Source organism: Acartia tonsa, chromosome 3, assembly GCF_053477335.1.
Source record: "Acartia tonsa isolate MP-2025a chromosome 3, ASM5347733v1, whole genome shotgun sequence".
In the NCBI taxonomy this organism is placed as follows: Eukaryota; Metazoa; Arthropoda; class Copepoda; order Calanoida; family Acartiidae; genus Acartia; species Acartia tonsa.
The window spans coordinates 41,620,638-41,637,721 of record NC_137262.1 but is presented as its reverse complement, the minus strand read 5'-3'; the positions used below and the strand labels follow the sequence as shown (position 1 = coordinate 41,637,721).

Genomic DNA, 17,084 nt, shown 5'->3' with positions numbered 1-17,084 from the left:
TAACCTACTTTTTATAAATGTTAAAGTATATTTTGGTCCAAATCATTTTTGTGTGGTAACCTATCATTGCATATAGGCATAATACTTCCATAGAAATAGACCTTTTTGTAGGCCAATTATATGGAGGATAAAAGTGTTGCAGCATTTAAGCCAAATTTTCATGATTTAACATAGCATATAGTCAAAGTTAATAGCAGAGCTTTTCTGTAACTAGTACGTTAAAGAGTTTAGCTATCTTACCATCTAAAAAATGCTTCTTGTTAAAGCAAAATCAAATAGATCTTTTAAAATAAAAGATTTCTTTTCTGAGACACACTAACATAATACAAAAACCATCCGAGGACTAAAATATCCTATGTACAGCGTAAGGACCCAAACGGTTCAGTGGTTAGCGAGATCTTAATATGGGCAAAAACATGAATATATTATGTTAGTTTCTGAAAAGGCTTTCCATTGCCAATCTAGGGAATTTGAGAAGCAATACTTTTTTGTGTTTTTAGATTTTATTTAAACTGTTTTGAAGCATTTTTGAAGAGGGTATCAAAAATATTTTCTGACACCTTTACTGCAGAGTTGAAAATAAGAATAATAAACCACATACATTTTTATTAGGACTTTAAATTATAATTTCTTTTATTCTTTGGGTCCATTCGGCTATGTCTATGTGTATTTTTGATAACTTCATAACTCAAAAAAAGTTCAAGCTATATTTGCTGTTAAAAATGAACAACTAAATAAGATATATCTCATATTCCATGGAAAAATTTGTGTTTGTTGTTAGTACTAAAGAATAAAGATGCTATATAATTTACACCGGCTGTTTGTCGGTTTATACGCAGAAACATGTGATTTTTAGGCTTAAGATAATAAGCGCGGATAATGTGTTCTACATACCCAATAATATAAAAATCATATCTTCGTAGATTGAGATTATTTGTTGAAAATTTTGGGGAAAAAAACTTTGGCTTAGGTGTAATTTACAGTCCAATGTTCCTTACTTCCCTAGCAAATATCCTTTTCTGGAAAAAGATACCCACTAAAAAAAATTCTAAAAATAATTAGGCATTAGATCAATAATTATCGCAGCAATGGCAAGAAAATAACAGTGTAAATAATTTATTCAATTGATTAACAGACTTGTTTACAGACTTTGCCTATATAGCAGCTACAGAAATGATACAATGAAATGTCTACATGCATTAATGTATGATGGGGTTTTAAAAAAAGTATATGAATTCATCATAATGGCTGTACAACTTATGGAGGCTGTTATACTTGTTATTCATGATATGGATATATACAAAATACAGATATCACAGCGTTTAGTCCGTTATGCAAAAACTTTATTGTTGAATTTGACGAACAATAGGAAAGCATCGTAAGCATAGCTGCGCTATAGGTCTTCTGGCTTTTCGGTCTGTTTTTTAATGGAGGATAAAGGAAAACTGTTTAGGCAAGTGCCTTTAGTCGAGACAATAAGGGAGGAGGGGATTAAGTTTTTCGTTTGTTTGTTTATAACTTCAGTTCAGGTTAGGTTCGGTAATATTGAATGCTTGGTAGCCCGCAGGCTATATTATTTATCCTACTTTGAGTCTTTCAGTCACTAAATGGCTCAGTTTTACAGACAAAATATAATTTTAGTTTACATGTTTATTTCACTTTCTTATTTCTTTTTTTTTGCTCCATATGCACCTTTTATATTCTATGCTTTATAGACACACCCGTTTTAAATAAGAACTACAATTTTCCTATATTTATTTTTGAATTTTTAAAATTGACACGGCATAGATCATTTTTTAATGCTTTATACCTTTTTTTGAATAAAATTACTGGTTACGTAAACTCGTTTTTCATGATTTGAACTTTTTAGATCCTAGGGCAGTTTACATAATAACATTTAAAAAATAAATACGGGACAATTATATTCAATAGTAGCGCAACAATAACAAGTTAAGAAATATGTTTTCTTTATTATCATTGGGGATGTTATTGTTCATCAATTTATCGGCCATTGTCTTATCACTTTAGCTCCCTGTCAGCTTGATTACGCAAATTCTTTAAATTTAAGAAATTATTCTGATGATTACTATCTCTATCACTGGATTTGTTTGCTTTGATATTTAAAATACCTGTTAAAAATTTACTCAGTTCTGCACATGAATTATTCATTTCTGCATACACATTATAAACGGATCAGAGACAATTGACTGATTTATAGAAGATTAATGACAAAAAACCTTTTATAAAACATATATTTTAGTTTTTTTCTATTTTAAATGCTCTTTCCTATAAAAAAATGCTTCGAACTTCAAATCTTCCATGAAAAATCAGCCGTTTGTAGGATCTTAATAAACAGGCATTCTTCCTACCTTTTAAATTCTTTGATATAAGAAATATGTTTTTGTATTAGGCCTTTTGATTTAAATCCTTTCAAACCTGATTTATTAAACATTGGACTTCAAAGTAAAATAATACATGTAATATGGGCGAGTTATAATCAGAGATACAGGGATAGGACAATGGACTAAAAATCATTCTTCCCAAACAAGTATAAATAAACCGTTGCTATCAGAACAGAAATAATATTACAAAATTATTTCATCATAATACTATGGTCCCCGCTGACCCCTTCCTCCTTTCCCTCCTGCCATAATAAGGAAAATTTTATATTCATGATTTTATGCAGTACTATCTTATCATTCATTAATATATCCCTGTATCCCTGGTGTTGATACATTGTATGGGGGTGAGTAATAATCTCAACATGTACAATACTTAACCATACATTAAACAAGGATGACAGTCGTTTGACTGTGGAGCAGTAAACTTTAATAATTCAATAATTTGAGTAACACTAAATCCCAAATTCTTAAAGCTTAGATTGTGTTATCCTTATAAAAAAGTAAAATTATGTATATATGTGTGTTTGTCTGTAGTTTCGAATCTCGCTAACCGCTGGATCAATATGATTCTCCTTTACAGTGAAATTTCTTTTTGGCCAAGGGAAGGTTTGTAACTTTTTTTCGGGGAGGTTACCTTCAAAGTTCAAAGAGAAATTGCCGCCGCAAAAATAACATCAAATTTTTTTAAAAAGAAATTAAAAGTTTTTCTACTGACGACATAATTAATTTGTCATTTATTTTAGATCTATAATTTTAGTTGAACAATATAAAGATTATATAATCCTAATTGTTTTATTAGATTGTGTATGAAATAGAATGAATATAAAATTTGAAGTGAATTAAAGAGAGGCTGCAAATGTTAAAACAAAACATGTTTGAAGTTGGAAGACCTTTGTGGAAATAGCTGTTAAGTCCATCAAGATTAAAATAATGCACTAGCAATGCTGAATACACAGTCATACCACAAGTACATACAATATAACAACTAGAGAAAAAGGGATAGTATAATACAATGATTTTAAAATAGTGATGACTGGGGCTCTTGCTTTTTGTGGCTTCACCCCAAGCATTGGAGGATCTCTATCAGGAATAAGGTGTAACCAACAAAAAATAAATTAAAAAGAATATTTGGGGGACAGATGTAGAGCTCGTTAATTCTGAGTTGTGTTGACCTCCCATAAACAGGTTAAATTGCGTATAGGTTCCGTGATTTTTTTTATAAATAATTTCGTTGTTGGTATTAGCTGGGTTACTCTCCGTTTCTTTTTCCTGTGAAAGTTGGGTATTTTTTCTTGGAAGGTGGTTAGCACCTCCTGCACAACAGATTTATAACTAAAACAACCAAGCTAACATAGCTTGATTCACTTCTACAAGAGTTTATGAAAATGACATGTTATATGTATTCTCAATTGTTAAGAAATCTGAGAAGTACGAAGGAAACCGCAATCGTCATTAAAAGCAAAGTGTGATGCCAGCAATTCAACATTTTGACTGCAACAGAGAGAGATATTTACACATTTTTAATGACAGATTGAAATCATCAGAGGCCTCTACATTGTTAACTCTGACAACAATTCTGAAATGGAACTTAAAATTTGGACAAAATTTAGAGTATTGGGTCTACTTGTGGCAGACTTTCAGCAGTTAAAACGGTGCATTTCTTGCAGGCTTCCTTTAAAGATTAACATACATATAAAAAAGACATTAGAAATTATGAGTTTGTGGCACAGAATAGAATTATCTTTGGTTTGTGGCAGTTCATTCACTTTTTCCGCCACCTATCCATTTACGAAAATTCACAGGACTAAAACTAAAAATTTGTATCAAATTTGAATTTAGAAGTCCTGTTATAAACTAAGCTTTATTGCAATTGATAGATGAGAGTTATTATGGACGCTAATTATAGAGTAGCTACACTACTGATAATATAAATTCCTTTTATTTCTGACAAAATAAATGTAAACTTATGTACATAATATATACTATATTAAGAGGCTATTAAAAACATTAACTTCCAATTAATGCATTCTTTACTTTGATATAGCCTTTGATCTTACACACATATAGTCTTACTTAGCATAGGGAGAAACATTAGATGAATATATTTATTAGAAATGTAATTAATTAGAATAATCAAAATGATATTAATCAAGCAATTATGTATTCTTACAAGAATGAATACGGCCAAAAAAGCTTAGATAGAAATTACTACCAATTTTAAGATGATAATAATTATAAAATAAGAAATATTCAAAATTATGGAAATAAAACAAGAAAAACTAAGGATTACTGAGTTTGTGAAAATGATATTTATAGAGATGCAACTTATAAAAGTGTATTAGAAATCTAAATACATACATAAAAAAGAAGAAAAAAGAGATAGAAATTGAATGAAAGAAACGTTGTGTTTATATTTTAAGTTAAAGTTTTTTTCAATTGACATACACACAAATAGCACACACGTTATTGAAATTGGGTCTTTCTTCAGGCATTTAAGGGATAAGACAGTAGACGAAGATTTATATACCTTTCCTGATAGAACCAAAGTATTGGTTGAAAAGTTCGTACACGCTAATTAGGAACCAACTAATCAATGATCAATAAAAGTTCCCAAAGTTTTTTTTTTAAATGAATAAGATAACATGATTATAAAACTTTGGGTACCAGTTCAAATTAGAGTCCAATGTCCCCTCCCTCCCTGGTGTGTACCCTTGCCCTAGATCATAAAGTACATGCTCTGACTCTAAATGTGGTAAAAAATCAGTGATTTGTATACAGATTGAAAAACCTTACAAGTTATGGAACCATTGATGTTGCTTGCAGTGCAGCCACTCTATAAATAACGTAATTTTGTCTTTAAAAGATATAGAAGCTTGAACTGTTAAACTATAAATAATATTTATAACAGTAACTGGATAATTATAATTTTGCGGAAATGGTGAATATGTTTATTTTTATTTTCCAACTTAATCCTGTTTTATAAAGTAGTAAGGTATTTTGACTGAAGCTTAAAATCTCGGAAATTACCAGTCTGATTGGGTTGTTCTTTTCTGGGAACCTTTACACATGTCTGTGGTTTTAGGCTATTTTCTGAAACTTCTCACTAGATTCTAGGGGAGAAGCAGCTAGTTTAGGATTAAAGTATCAGACGAAAGAGATCACCACCACTTGGGCCAGGCAGTTGTCTGGGATATTAATCTATACTTATACATTTATCAATATAGAAACGGTATCATATGGACCTAACATTCCTTGTTTGAAGCATGCTTTTATATGCAAGAATACATGCACTATACATGTATACAAACCTACCAACCTATGGACCTAGCATTCCTTGATTGAAGCGTGCTTTAGTATGCGAGATTACATGCACTATACATGCAAACAATTTGCGCCTACAATATCAAAGTAAATTTATAAAGCAAATGAAAATAGTTTTTCATATGTTCCTAAGCAAAGAATTTTGTTGCTCTGATTTAAAACACAGACGATTTGAAGTCATGGGCTTAAACAATCAACGTGTTAATAAAAAAAATGTAAATTATTTAAGCTTTAACAATTCTAAAGACAAAACTATTACTGCCTATAGTTTATATATGTGTATGTGCCAAGTTAAGTGACTTATTAATACTTAGGGTTGATTATGTCATTAGATAGTATCTGCAAAGACATAACTGATTAAGTTATTTTCATTTTATAAACCTCGAGTTCCAAAAACTTAAAATGAAAGGACATATTCTCTGCCTGTCTAAGATATGTATAGATTTTCTACTATTATCTCCATGTGTTTCATTTGCATAAATAAGACTTTTTTTTCAATTTTTTTTATTAGCGCAAGCTTCTCTATGTAACTAGAGTTGTTCCGTCCGTCCGTCATTCCAAGAAGAACGCTAACAAAAATTAAATTTTCTCGAATAAGCATCCAAGATATAATTTACGTGGTCCGTTGTTCTGTCGGTCATGCTTTGTTCGTTTTGTATCCAGGATTTTTATGCTTCGCTGGTTAAAACATGAATATCCTTGCTGTACTATAAATCTACCAATTCAGAGAAATGTTATTTCTTTGTTTTGATCAGTAAGGGAGGGAAAAAAAGATTGCTCTGGTACCTATAGCTTTATAATCATGTTCGTTCAATCAAAAACGTTTATTGAATTTGATTTGTAGGTAACAAGCTTTTCAACCATTAATTTATCTACAGAAGTGGTAATTTTGTTTATCATCAATTGGTATATATATCAATTTATCGTCCATTGTCCCTTAAGTTTCCTGATAATAGTGGGTGTGAATTGTATATGATATGTATCTAGTTAGCCAGTTACATGAAAAGGTCTTCCTTGAATTGCACTATATCTTATCACTAGCGGCTGCCCACGCCCCTAGCATCTACAGGCTCCGTAATGCAAAGAAATATCCTTAAATAGAAAATAAAACCATTCAGGGCTTCTCTGAAATGGAGAACTCAATCGGTTCGGTGGTTTGCAAGATCTATACTAATAAACAAACAAAAAATAAATTTACTACGAAGCTCTTTATAGTGCCTATAATAACGGGGATAAATTTTAAAAAACTTTTGGACGAAACATTCCGAATTACGTCTTATTAGAATTGTCTATTTAACTTCAGCCAAAAGTTTTTAAACTCATCCCCGTTCTATAAATAGCTTCGCGTTTAGTAGAAAGAAAAACAAGGTTGACAACATCTATAAAAGCGAAGCTCTGAAACGGTAGGACACAAGGGCATTAACACTTGTATGGTGTCAGAACTGAATAATCAGAATATAAATGTATAAGAGTTGAAGCAAAATTGTAAGTTTTATTGAAAAATTACTTGATGCAGGATAATGTTTCAGGACATACTTACATTTTTAGGACTTGATTATAGAGTTGCTTCGCTTATAATATTGTATTTTGTTGTCCCAGGAATCAGTATACCAAAAATCAGATCAATCGGATAATTAGATCATGTAAAAATTAGATCATATTAAAAAAGTGAAAAAATCAACATGTTGAAAATGGACGTACGGACATTCTGGTAACGATTATAGAGTTGATACGCTTTCTAAATTGTACCTAACTACTACAGGGATCACCATGCAAAATTTAAAGTCGATAGGACAATTCTAACTTGCCTAAATTAACGAAAAAAGCTATCCGTTACGGACAAACGGACGGACGTACGGACGGACCTATCCTTATTATAGAAAAGCTTCGCTTAAGCTTCGCTTTTAAAAGTGCATTAGAAATTTTTCGATATTTTGTTTTGCTTTAGCAAAAATTAATAACAGAAAACAAATTTTTCCTTTTATACTTACATATATATTTCAGGAAATAAAGTAGGGGAAAAAATGTCGCTTACTAAGAATGCTGCACATTCTTGTTCTAAGTAAGGAAATAAAGTAATAGATAAATTAATTCTATTTTTATAAATAAAATACAGATTTTTAGCCAACAAATATACTTAAACTTTATTCAAAAATAAACACTTGTTCTTTTTAATCCTTAATATTGCACCCAAATAAAACTGTAATAGTGACTTGAGAGGAACAAAATATCTGCAAGCAGCAATAATATGGGAATGTTAAAAGTTAAAAAGGCCTGTACACAATGACCTTGACAAAACACTTGTGTTAAAAAAGTAGGTCATTTAGAAGTCCTTCATATCACACCCAATGAAATTTAATTAGAAAAAAACTAATTCTAAACCTATTTCAGGCAGCAATCTTGACGGAACCCAAAAAGAACATTATATGTAATGTATATGAATATATATTTTATTATGTAACTTGTTAGTATAAAAGCAAGAATAATTTCACAAAAAGTCAGTCCACAAAAAGGCTCAAAGCATCTTATATCTCTCTCTTAATCTCAGGTTAAAATCTTAGTTACTTTTATAGTTGCACTTAGAATAACTTTTTCTTGCTTTTATACTTATGATACTTATAGTATTTGCTATATGATAGTTTGTTAAGTTCTCTTTTAGCTATTACCTGGCTAAAGACTTAGCAAATTTTGTATATTTGATTTTCTTATGCTAAAGCTCTAATTCTGATACTTATAATATTTTTACATTTTCCTTTCATTTTAAAAAAAAATTCACAAGTGTTTTAATTTTCCACACTTGGAGAAAAATTAAGATCATATATTTGAACTTATGCTGAGAGCTTAAAAGTTTCAATACTTGTAAAAATTTTTGATTTTATTTTGATAAAAAAAATCACAAGTGTTGATTGTCTATACTTAGAAAAATTTTTAGATTACATATTTAAACTTATGCTAAGAGCTTGATTTGCTATACTTGTAATATTTTTGGCATATTCAAATCTTTAAAAGGAAAATTGCAAGTGTTTAATTTTTCAACACTTGAATACATTTCAAATTATAAATTTGAATTTTAAGACTAACAGTCTGATTTTCCTGATACTGTTTTTTTTAAACTAATTCATTTAGGCCTACTTAAGGAGTCTTTGATTATTGATCTATAAACTTATTTAGGATATAAAAGAACTTATAATCATTAAAAAAAAACATTAAAAGAACAAAAATCCAAAAAAAATAATATTGTATGTATATTTAATCCCAATCATTATGAATTAAAAAAAGAAGTTTTTTTTTGTTGTCTAAATATTGCACTACATTTATTGCCATACTTAACCTTAAAATAAATTAAAAGAAAAAGAAAACAAACAAAAAAAACTTAAAATGATAAAAATAAAAAAAGAGATTTCTATATATTTGATCATTATATTATATGTGCCTTATTACTAGTTTGTAAGTTTTATTTGATTGCATTTTAAGATATTTAATCGCATCACTATATTGTATCATACACCTGTTTGAGCAAGAAATAAAAAGCAAAAAAAAATCTTTGAAGTTTTTTTTTGGTAGTTACCTAAGTGCAATAGAGTAAGTTTATTGTAAGGAACATTGGAAGGTTTCGAACCCGAGCAAATATTATCCAGCTCCTCTTTTCTAATCGAAGTGGCATGTTCTATGTTTCATCATCCTAAAAAAATAGAATAGGTTAGCAAAAGATAAGTCCAAGAAAATAAGTTTTTTATAGGTGGAAAGTCTTAGGAGAGACTTGGAAAATTATTTACTATTTTCTTTGGTTGCAAACAAAGAATTGGTGATCTTTTTCTTGGTTTTCTTTTGGGAATTTTTGACTTATATTTTTTTTAAAGGAATAAATTTTTCTTGGCTTTTGTCTTAGAGAAAAAAAATACTGAACCAACTTTATCATAATATCTACCTAAGACAGAAATAAACACCATATCACAACAATTTCTCTTAGGCTATTTATCGCACCTTTATATATTCAAATTAGAAATCTTGTTTTATAATATGCATGGAAATATCATGTGAACAATCTTGCCAATAATGTTTTGTATGGTAAATTTATTGGAGTTGAACAAAAGTCTCTTTCTTCATAATATATTTAGAAATACATTTTGGTGAATATGGCACTCTCTTCAGTCTAATGCAGTTTAGCTAGATGTTAAGTGTAATGTTTTGCATATTTTTGTACCAAGAAAGTTTTATTTTATAGACAAGAAGGCTTATTGGCAAGAAGAATCTTCGAAAGAAATTCCAAAAGTCGGACGAGTAAAACCCATGTTACAAACATAAATCCCATAGCCTTAATAAGTAATATTTCACTGATGGATAAAATGAGTTAAAGAATATATATATTTATGATCATATTGTTCAGGGGAATCTAAAAGAAATTTGATCTAAAAAAGTTTTCCTATTTCCTTAATTACATATTTTTTTTATTAGTAGCGAAGCTACTCTATAATTTGAAATGTCCGTCTGTCCGTCTGTCCGTCTGTCCGTATGTCCGTCTGTCCGTCTGTCCGTATGTCCGTCTTAGTTTGGGGGAAACGTGATTTTCTCGGCTCCTATAAAAGATAAAAGGCTGAAATTTTTTGACAACATTCCCATTATTAAGGAGCACAATAATACATCAATGGCGGTCGGACCGCTTTTTAGCAGGTTTTAGGCTATTTTTGTATTTTTCACATTTTTCTCCATATCTTTGGTGTTTATGGTCCGATTTTCAAAATTTTTTCAGTTATGGTATCAAAATTAAATTTCCTGTCGATTCAAGAAAACAACTATGACGGTCAGACTGCCTTTAAGCAGGTTTTATGCTATTTTTGTATTTTTCACATTTTTTTCTATACCTTTGGTGTTTATGGCCTGATTTCCAAAGTTTTTCAGTTAAAGATATCATAATTTAATTTCCAGTCGTTTCAAGAAAACATCAATGGCGGTCAGACTGCCTTTTTGCAGGTTTTTGGCTATTTTTATATTTTTCACACTTTTCCTCATATCTTTGGTGTTTATGGTCCTCTTTTTAAAATTTTTGTAGTTAGAAATATCAAAATTAAATTTCCCGTTGTTTATAGCATCCCGTATGTAATTTACTTTGACTGTCAGTCTGTTAGTCATAGTACTGAAATATTAAGAAATTTTAAAAACAAATGTTGAAAAGGTTTCGTGATTCGTTTCCTAATATACATGCTTTTGACAACTAATATCTAAATTCTTATTAAATTGTTTGTGCTTCGCTACTTATGGATGTTGTCATCCTTGTTTATTGACTGACGATAGGACAGGCAAGGTAAATTATAGAGAGATTTGCTCATATATCTAAAAGGATAAGACAATAGCCGATAAATTGATATACACAATATACATCCCCAAATTCTGTAAATAAAAATTAGTGTTTGAAATGATGAACACTTCACTCAATGAAACTACCAATCAAAGTTTTACTAAAGTCCCCAAAATTGTTAAGCCAACGAATAAGAAAACGTTTTATCAAAACGTTGACCCCTCCCTCTCTCAGAATTGCTGATATAAATTTACAAAATTGTACAACACTTTACCACACAATATTGTTCCCCATAAATGTTGACTATGAATGATATAGAAGATCCTTGAGGCTAACTGATGATATACAGCCATTTTATTCCAAAATAAATGAATTAGGCATTTAAGGGAAAAAAATTATTGGGATATATTTCTTTAAGGTCAACTTTAAACAGTTTTAATCAGTTTTTATTGTAAAAAACTTGTATTTTCAAAAGCGAAGCTTTTCTATGTTTAGTGTCTGTAGGTCCGTGCGTCGCGTGGTCCGGTTTGCTCTTTTCATATATGTAGGCATATCATATCGATTTTAAACTTTGCATGATAATTCTTGTAACTAGTCGCTTTTTATGTAAGTGCTCATCTCATCTTCGAAATTAAGTGTGATCAATTCCATTCTAATTTCTAAATTTATGAATTGGACAATCACGTATTTTCTTGTGAAAATATCAGAGTTTTATTGGATGTTTTTTTAACAAAAATACAAGTGATTGGTTAATTTTAAAAATGTGTTGAAAATATTTTGTTATTTAATATCTCTTTTATTCTTGTAACTTTACATAATACGCCTGTATTCTTTCTTCACACATATTACATATTAGGAATGATTGAAGATTTCATATCCATTTAGGCAAAATATTAACATTTCTCAATAAAATAAAAGGCAATAAATAAAACTTTATGGTTTTGTATAAATGCAAATTCATGGAATGATGATAGAAAAATGGATGTTGAATATAGTTGGATATTATGTAATATGAAAAATTGTCACTTATCGTTAGGGATGGGATAGGATGGGGGGGGGGTCGTTATTTTAGCCTGCTACGTGTTTCACTTTATTGGTATATCCTTTGATAAAAAATGTATTAAAAAGAAGAAAAACGACATTTTCATTGCCTGTAGAATGTGAGTCTACTAGCTAGTGTAGGAAGCATCAGGGAGGTAGAGGACAGGGGACTGTAAGTTATACTGGTACCCAAGGTTATAAACACTTTTCAGTTTTGAATCCCTGGTCCCTGCGGATATTGAAAGATCTGTTAATGATAATCCAACTTATGATAAACAAAATAACCATTGGTGTAAAGTTTAGACACCGTTAGTTTTATAACCCAATCAATATTTAATAAAAGCCCTTAATTTTCAGGCCAATAAATTAGAGAATGTGTTTATAAAACTTTAGAGACCAGTAAAATTTATAGAGAGTAAAATTTATAGCCCAAAAATGTATCAAATGTGGAACCAAATACTTAAGGAATAGAAAAACCTCTAATAAGGAAAATTTGTAAACAAATTAAACTCTTTCTTTTAATACTAGCGGCTACGCCCCTTGAGGCCTCTAGGGGCACTTGAGGAGGGGAGAGTCTAATTTGATAACCCAATTTATTATAAGAGATTTTAAAATAAATTACTTTTTTTTTGGGGAGGGGGGGGGGTGCCCACCCCCCTTAATTTTTATTTTAGTTAAAAAAATATTATTTTTTTTTTTGGGGGGGGGGGTAATTTTTTTCTAGGGGCGATTTCTTTCAAGAGGGTGGTGGTGCCCTCCCCCAAAATAGTTATAAACCTTACTTTATTTTAAGGATTAAATTTTTCAGGAAAGCTTTACCCCTGAATGAAAAAATTGCACCACATTTTAAAAAAGAAAGGATGCTGGGTGCAATTATGCAGTCAAATAATATCAGGGACGAGATAATAAAAGATTAATTCATCGTTCTTCAGATTTTTACTTTGCTAGTCTGAAATTATTTTGGGGAAGAAAGTTGGGTAGATTGATATATCTTTAATTGTTCTTCATCTCTTGGAAGTTGAAACTAAGAATATAATGTTGAGTATAAGAGGAGCTGATTTGTTAAACAAATCAAGGCCTATCTTTTTAGTTTCCTTAAATGGAAATAAAGTCTAGTGTCTGTCTGATTGCTTAACAGACTGAAATTTATAAATTGTTTCGAAGTCTGCAGAACGACTATTCCAAAATAATATGAGAAAATCATTTTCGTTTGTATTTGTATCCAGTGGAAAATAATAGGACCGAATTAAAATATCTAGCAAATAAGAAGTAAATAAACTTCGTGTTTTTCCATTTAACAAATAATTAAACTTGTTTTTAAAAATATTGCAAGTAACAAGGATGATGACAAGTCCAGAAAAGCGAAGCTCAACAAATCAGCCAGTTGTCATTCATTACTTAAAGAAGCAGATAAATATTTACAAGTCTTTCGCATGTTGGTAAAAATTGAGGATTCAATCATAGTTTTTGAGAGTAATAAAATCAAATATAATATTGAAAATATAGTCATGCGTGTTAACTCGATTATGTGAAGTTACATGTAAACTTAAATTTTCAATAAATTTTGCAAAATTACATCTTTTGAATAAATTGAAAAGAAGGGAAAAATTTGGGGTTATTTTTATGAAATCTATTAAAACTTTATTCATAATAATGTTTGGTTATAAACAGTAACACATTTATAGTGATATAAGTGTCTGCTAAAAAAATATCAATCTCAAAATAACATTTCTAAAAACTCAAACCCAATACTAAGTATGTGATTATGAATTAATATTCAGTAGGAAAGCTACTAGCTAAATTGCGTTATCTGTCTGTCGTTTATTGTGTAAACATCTATTGACTATTGACTCTAGGGGCGTGGTGACGCATCAGGCACAAGTCCTCTCCACGTCACCTTTGAACATACTCTGCGTTTAGAAGTGCAGAGTAACGCGCTCAATCGCCTAGGGTATCAACACATGTAAATATCTATAGTTCCACATAGTAAGAAGACAATGCCTGATAAATTGATACATCCTCAATGATGATAAACAAAAATACTTCTTCTGTAAACTTAAATCATTGGTTGAAAATTTGAACAATTCTGTTTTAAAACAAACAACTTAAGATTGCAAGTTCCCAAAGTTTTAAGTCAGCGAATAACTTGTTTACAAACCTTTGGGTGCCAGTGTAATTTCCATTCCATCCTCGATAGGACCAACAAAACCTAGCCTAAAAAATATGTAGGACTCATGGCAACCAATTTATGATAGCTTGCGGCAAAAGAAAATAAAGTTGACATTCGCATAATTTGCATTCCCTAAAATTAATAAGTCTTTGCTATTCCAGGCTATTTTTTGGCTAGGTTTTGCCAGTGCCAGTACTACTCTTACCTAGGCTGTGCAATAAGTTGTTTTCCCCTAAGCAAATTTTCAAAGTTACCAAAAAATACATTCTTTTTGTTTTTGGCATTGGATTTATGCAACCTGGCGGCAACAGGAGAAATACAAAAAATGGATCAAGTCAAGCAGAGTGTGCCAATACCCTGTTTTGGCACACTTTGCTTGACTTGGGGGAATTATTTGCATACTCTGCTTTACTTGCTTTACTAAGATGCCCAAAAGATCAAAACCTGGTGCCAGAAGTGTCAGGTAACTGAAGAATCTGACTTTCGGTGGCAATAAATTATTATATCATTTTGGAAAAGTTGACAAAAATCATGTACAAATTTTTTTTTATTTTCTAAAGCTTCATTTAATTACCACTTCCGCAACTAATTCACTGATTATTTGAATAAAGTGAATATATATTTGGGTTTATTTCTGATTATTTAGTTTTATTTGAAAAGAAGTAAATTTTTCTTTTTGAAACATTCATGAATCAACTTTAATTTGGTAGAAAATTCAATAAATAAAAAATGTTTTCATTCTTTTAAATAGTGTTGTTGCTATCAGAATATGTTAAAATGCCTCATAATTATATAAAAAAGACGTAATTAACAGGCAAATTAGCATTTATATAAAGTTTATAATAGGCTTGTTATCGGGTAGTGAAGGGACAATCGGCTGTTCATTAAACTAGTTTTATAATAACGTTTTCTTATTCGTTGGCTTAACTACTTTGGGGACTTTTATTGAATTTCAATTTTGATTAGTTGGTAAATGAACTTTAGTGTCCAAACTTTTCAACAACTAATAGTAATATTCAGAAGTGGTAGTTGCATTCCTTACCGACACATTGACAAATTAGTTTTGTAGAGTAGTTTATTTACAACTAACAAGGATGATAACATCCATGAAAGCGAAGCTGTGAAACGTTAACACTTGTAAAATCAGAATATAAATGTACAAAATTGTAAGTAAATCTGGTTTAAGGACATACTTACATTTTTAGGACTTGATTATAGAGATGATTCGCTTTTAACAATGTTTTTAGTTGTCCTAGGAATCAGTATTCTAAAAATCAGACCAATCGGATAATTTTATCACATAAAGAATTTGATGTTAAAAAGTTAAAAAACAACATGTTTAAAATGGACTGGTAACGATTATAGAGTTGCTTTGCTTTCTAACTCGTACCTAACTCCTACGAATCATCATGCAAAGTTTAAAATCGATAGGACAATTCTAACATGACCTAATTACCGAAAAGTGCTATCCGATACGTACGGACCGACCCTAATTATAGAAAAGCTTCTCTTTTAAAAAGAGAAAGTTTTCATCCAGAATTTTTTGTCCTTGTTTATTTTTGTTTATGTATGAATAGATAGGTGTGTAAAACATCAGGGAAATACGGAATTATAAAGAAGGCGTCTTATAACTTTTTTGCTTTTTATTTAGAATAGCTAGCCGGTCTAGTATGTAGTAGATGTAAAATTTACCATAGAATTCAGATATGCAATCGGTTTTTTTATTCTAAAAAAAAAGCAAAAAGTTAAGACGCCTTCTTTCAGATATTTTTTCCACAGTGGATAAGTTCAACATTTAGAAAGAACCCATATCAACATAAATATTAACATAGTCATAATTTGATTAGAATAGCTTCATTGCGAAAATATGTCAGCAACGAACAACCAATTTTATTTGACAGGGAACCAATGTGTTCACAGAAAACCTCTCCTTAAATTAATTTAGAATAAGGGGAATTTTTTCTTTAATTTAGACTAGGTTAGGATGTGTTGGGTACAGGGTTAGAGCAGCGTAGAATTAGACATAAAGAAACAAAAAGCACACAATCTTTATTTTCATTTCATTTAAATTATAATTGGGATGTTCTATGATTGCTGGCACTTTAAGTGAAACCACGAATAAAGTATCTTATTATTTTATCTGATATTGAGTCGACACATAAAACATGTTGATATAGTTTCAACATATAACGAAAAATGAGGTTTTTAAGATGTTTTTAAGATGAGAAAAACATTTCTGTATAGACCCATTCTTTTATCCCTGTTAACCAATACATTGATTGACGTCTTGTTAACAATTTTTCCAGGGGAGTTTTTAAACCAATACAGCCTAGCAGCATAGCAGGGTCGTGTCTGTTTCATGTCAATATATGTGCATACAAAAATATGCACATTTACAGTAGAGTAGCTGCGCTTTGACTCAGTTCAAAAATAAAACCTTTCAAAGAGCCTATCGACAGAGAAAGAAATGATCAAAACTGAAAAATTTAACACTATTGTTTTTCCAAAAACGTCCATAAGAACTAAAAATCAGAGTACATAGTGCTATTACTGGCATAACTGTCTACTAGGTAGTAAAATTTCTAAATATGCCTTAAAAATTTCAACATACATCAGACTTACAGAGATTTGACAGATATTTTGGACTATTTAGAGGAAAAATATTAATTGTAGGACTTCCTTAATCATGAAACCAGGTAGCCGGACAAAGTGTCTTAAAAATTAACCATGTGACGTCATATACATGAGGAAGATGATGTAGTCTGGGCATTACAGACCTAATCAGATATTAACAGACCAACCGGACACTGCCAAAATAACAAACTCAATAAATAAACTTTTTCACATATATTTC

General features: G+C 30.3%; 1 protein-coding gene across 1 annotated transcript in view; it reads left to right on the top strand.

Annotated features, from left to right (window-relative positions):
- The first annotated feature begins 3,744 nt into the window (after positions 1–3,744).
- The window catches only part of LOC145314214 (uncharacterized), a 444,769-nt gene continuing 431,429 nt past the window's right edge, over positions 3,745–17,084 (top strand). Inside the window, exon 1 of the mRNA XM_080154046.1 lies at positions 3,745–3,778. The gene's annotated coding sequence lies outside the window, so the exon portion shown is untranslated. The remainder of the gene's footprint in view (positions 3,779–17,084) is intronic.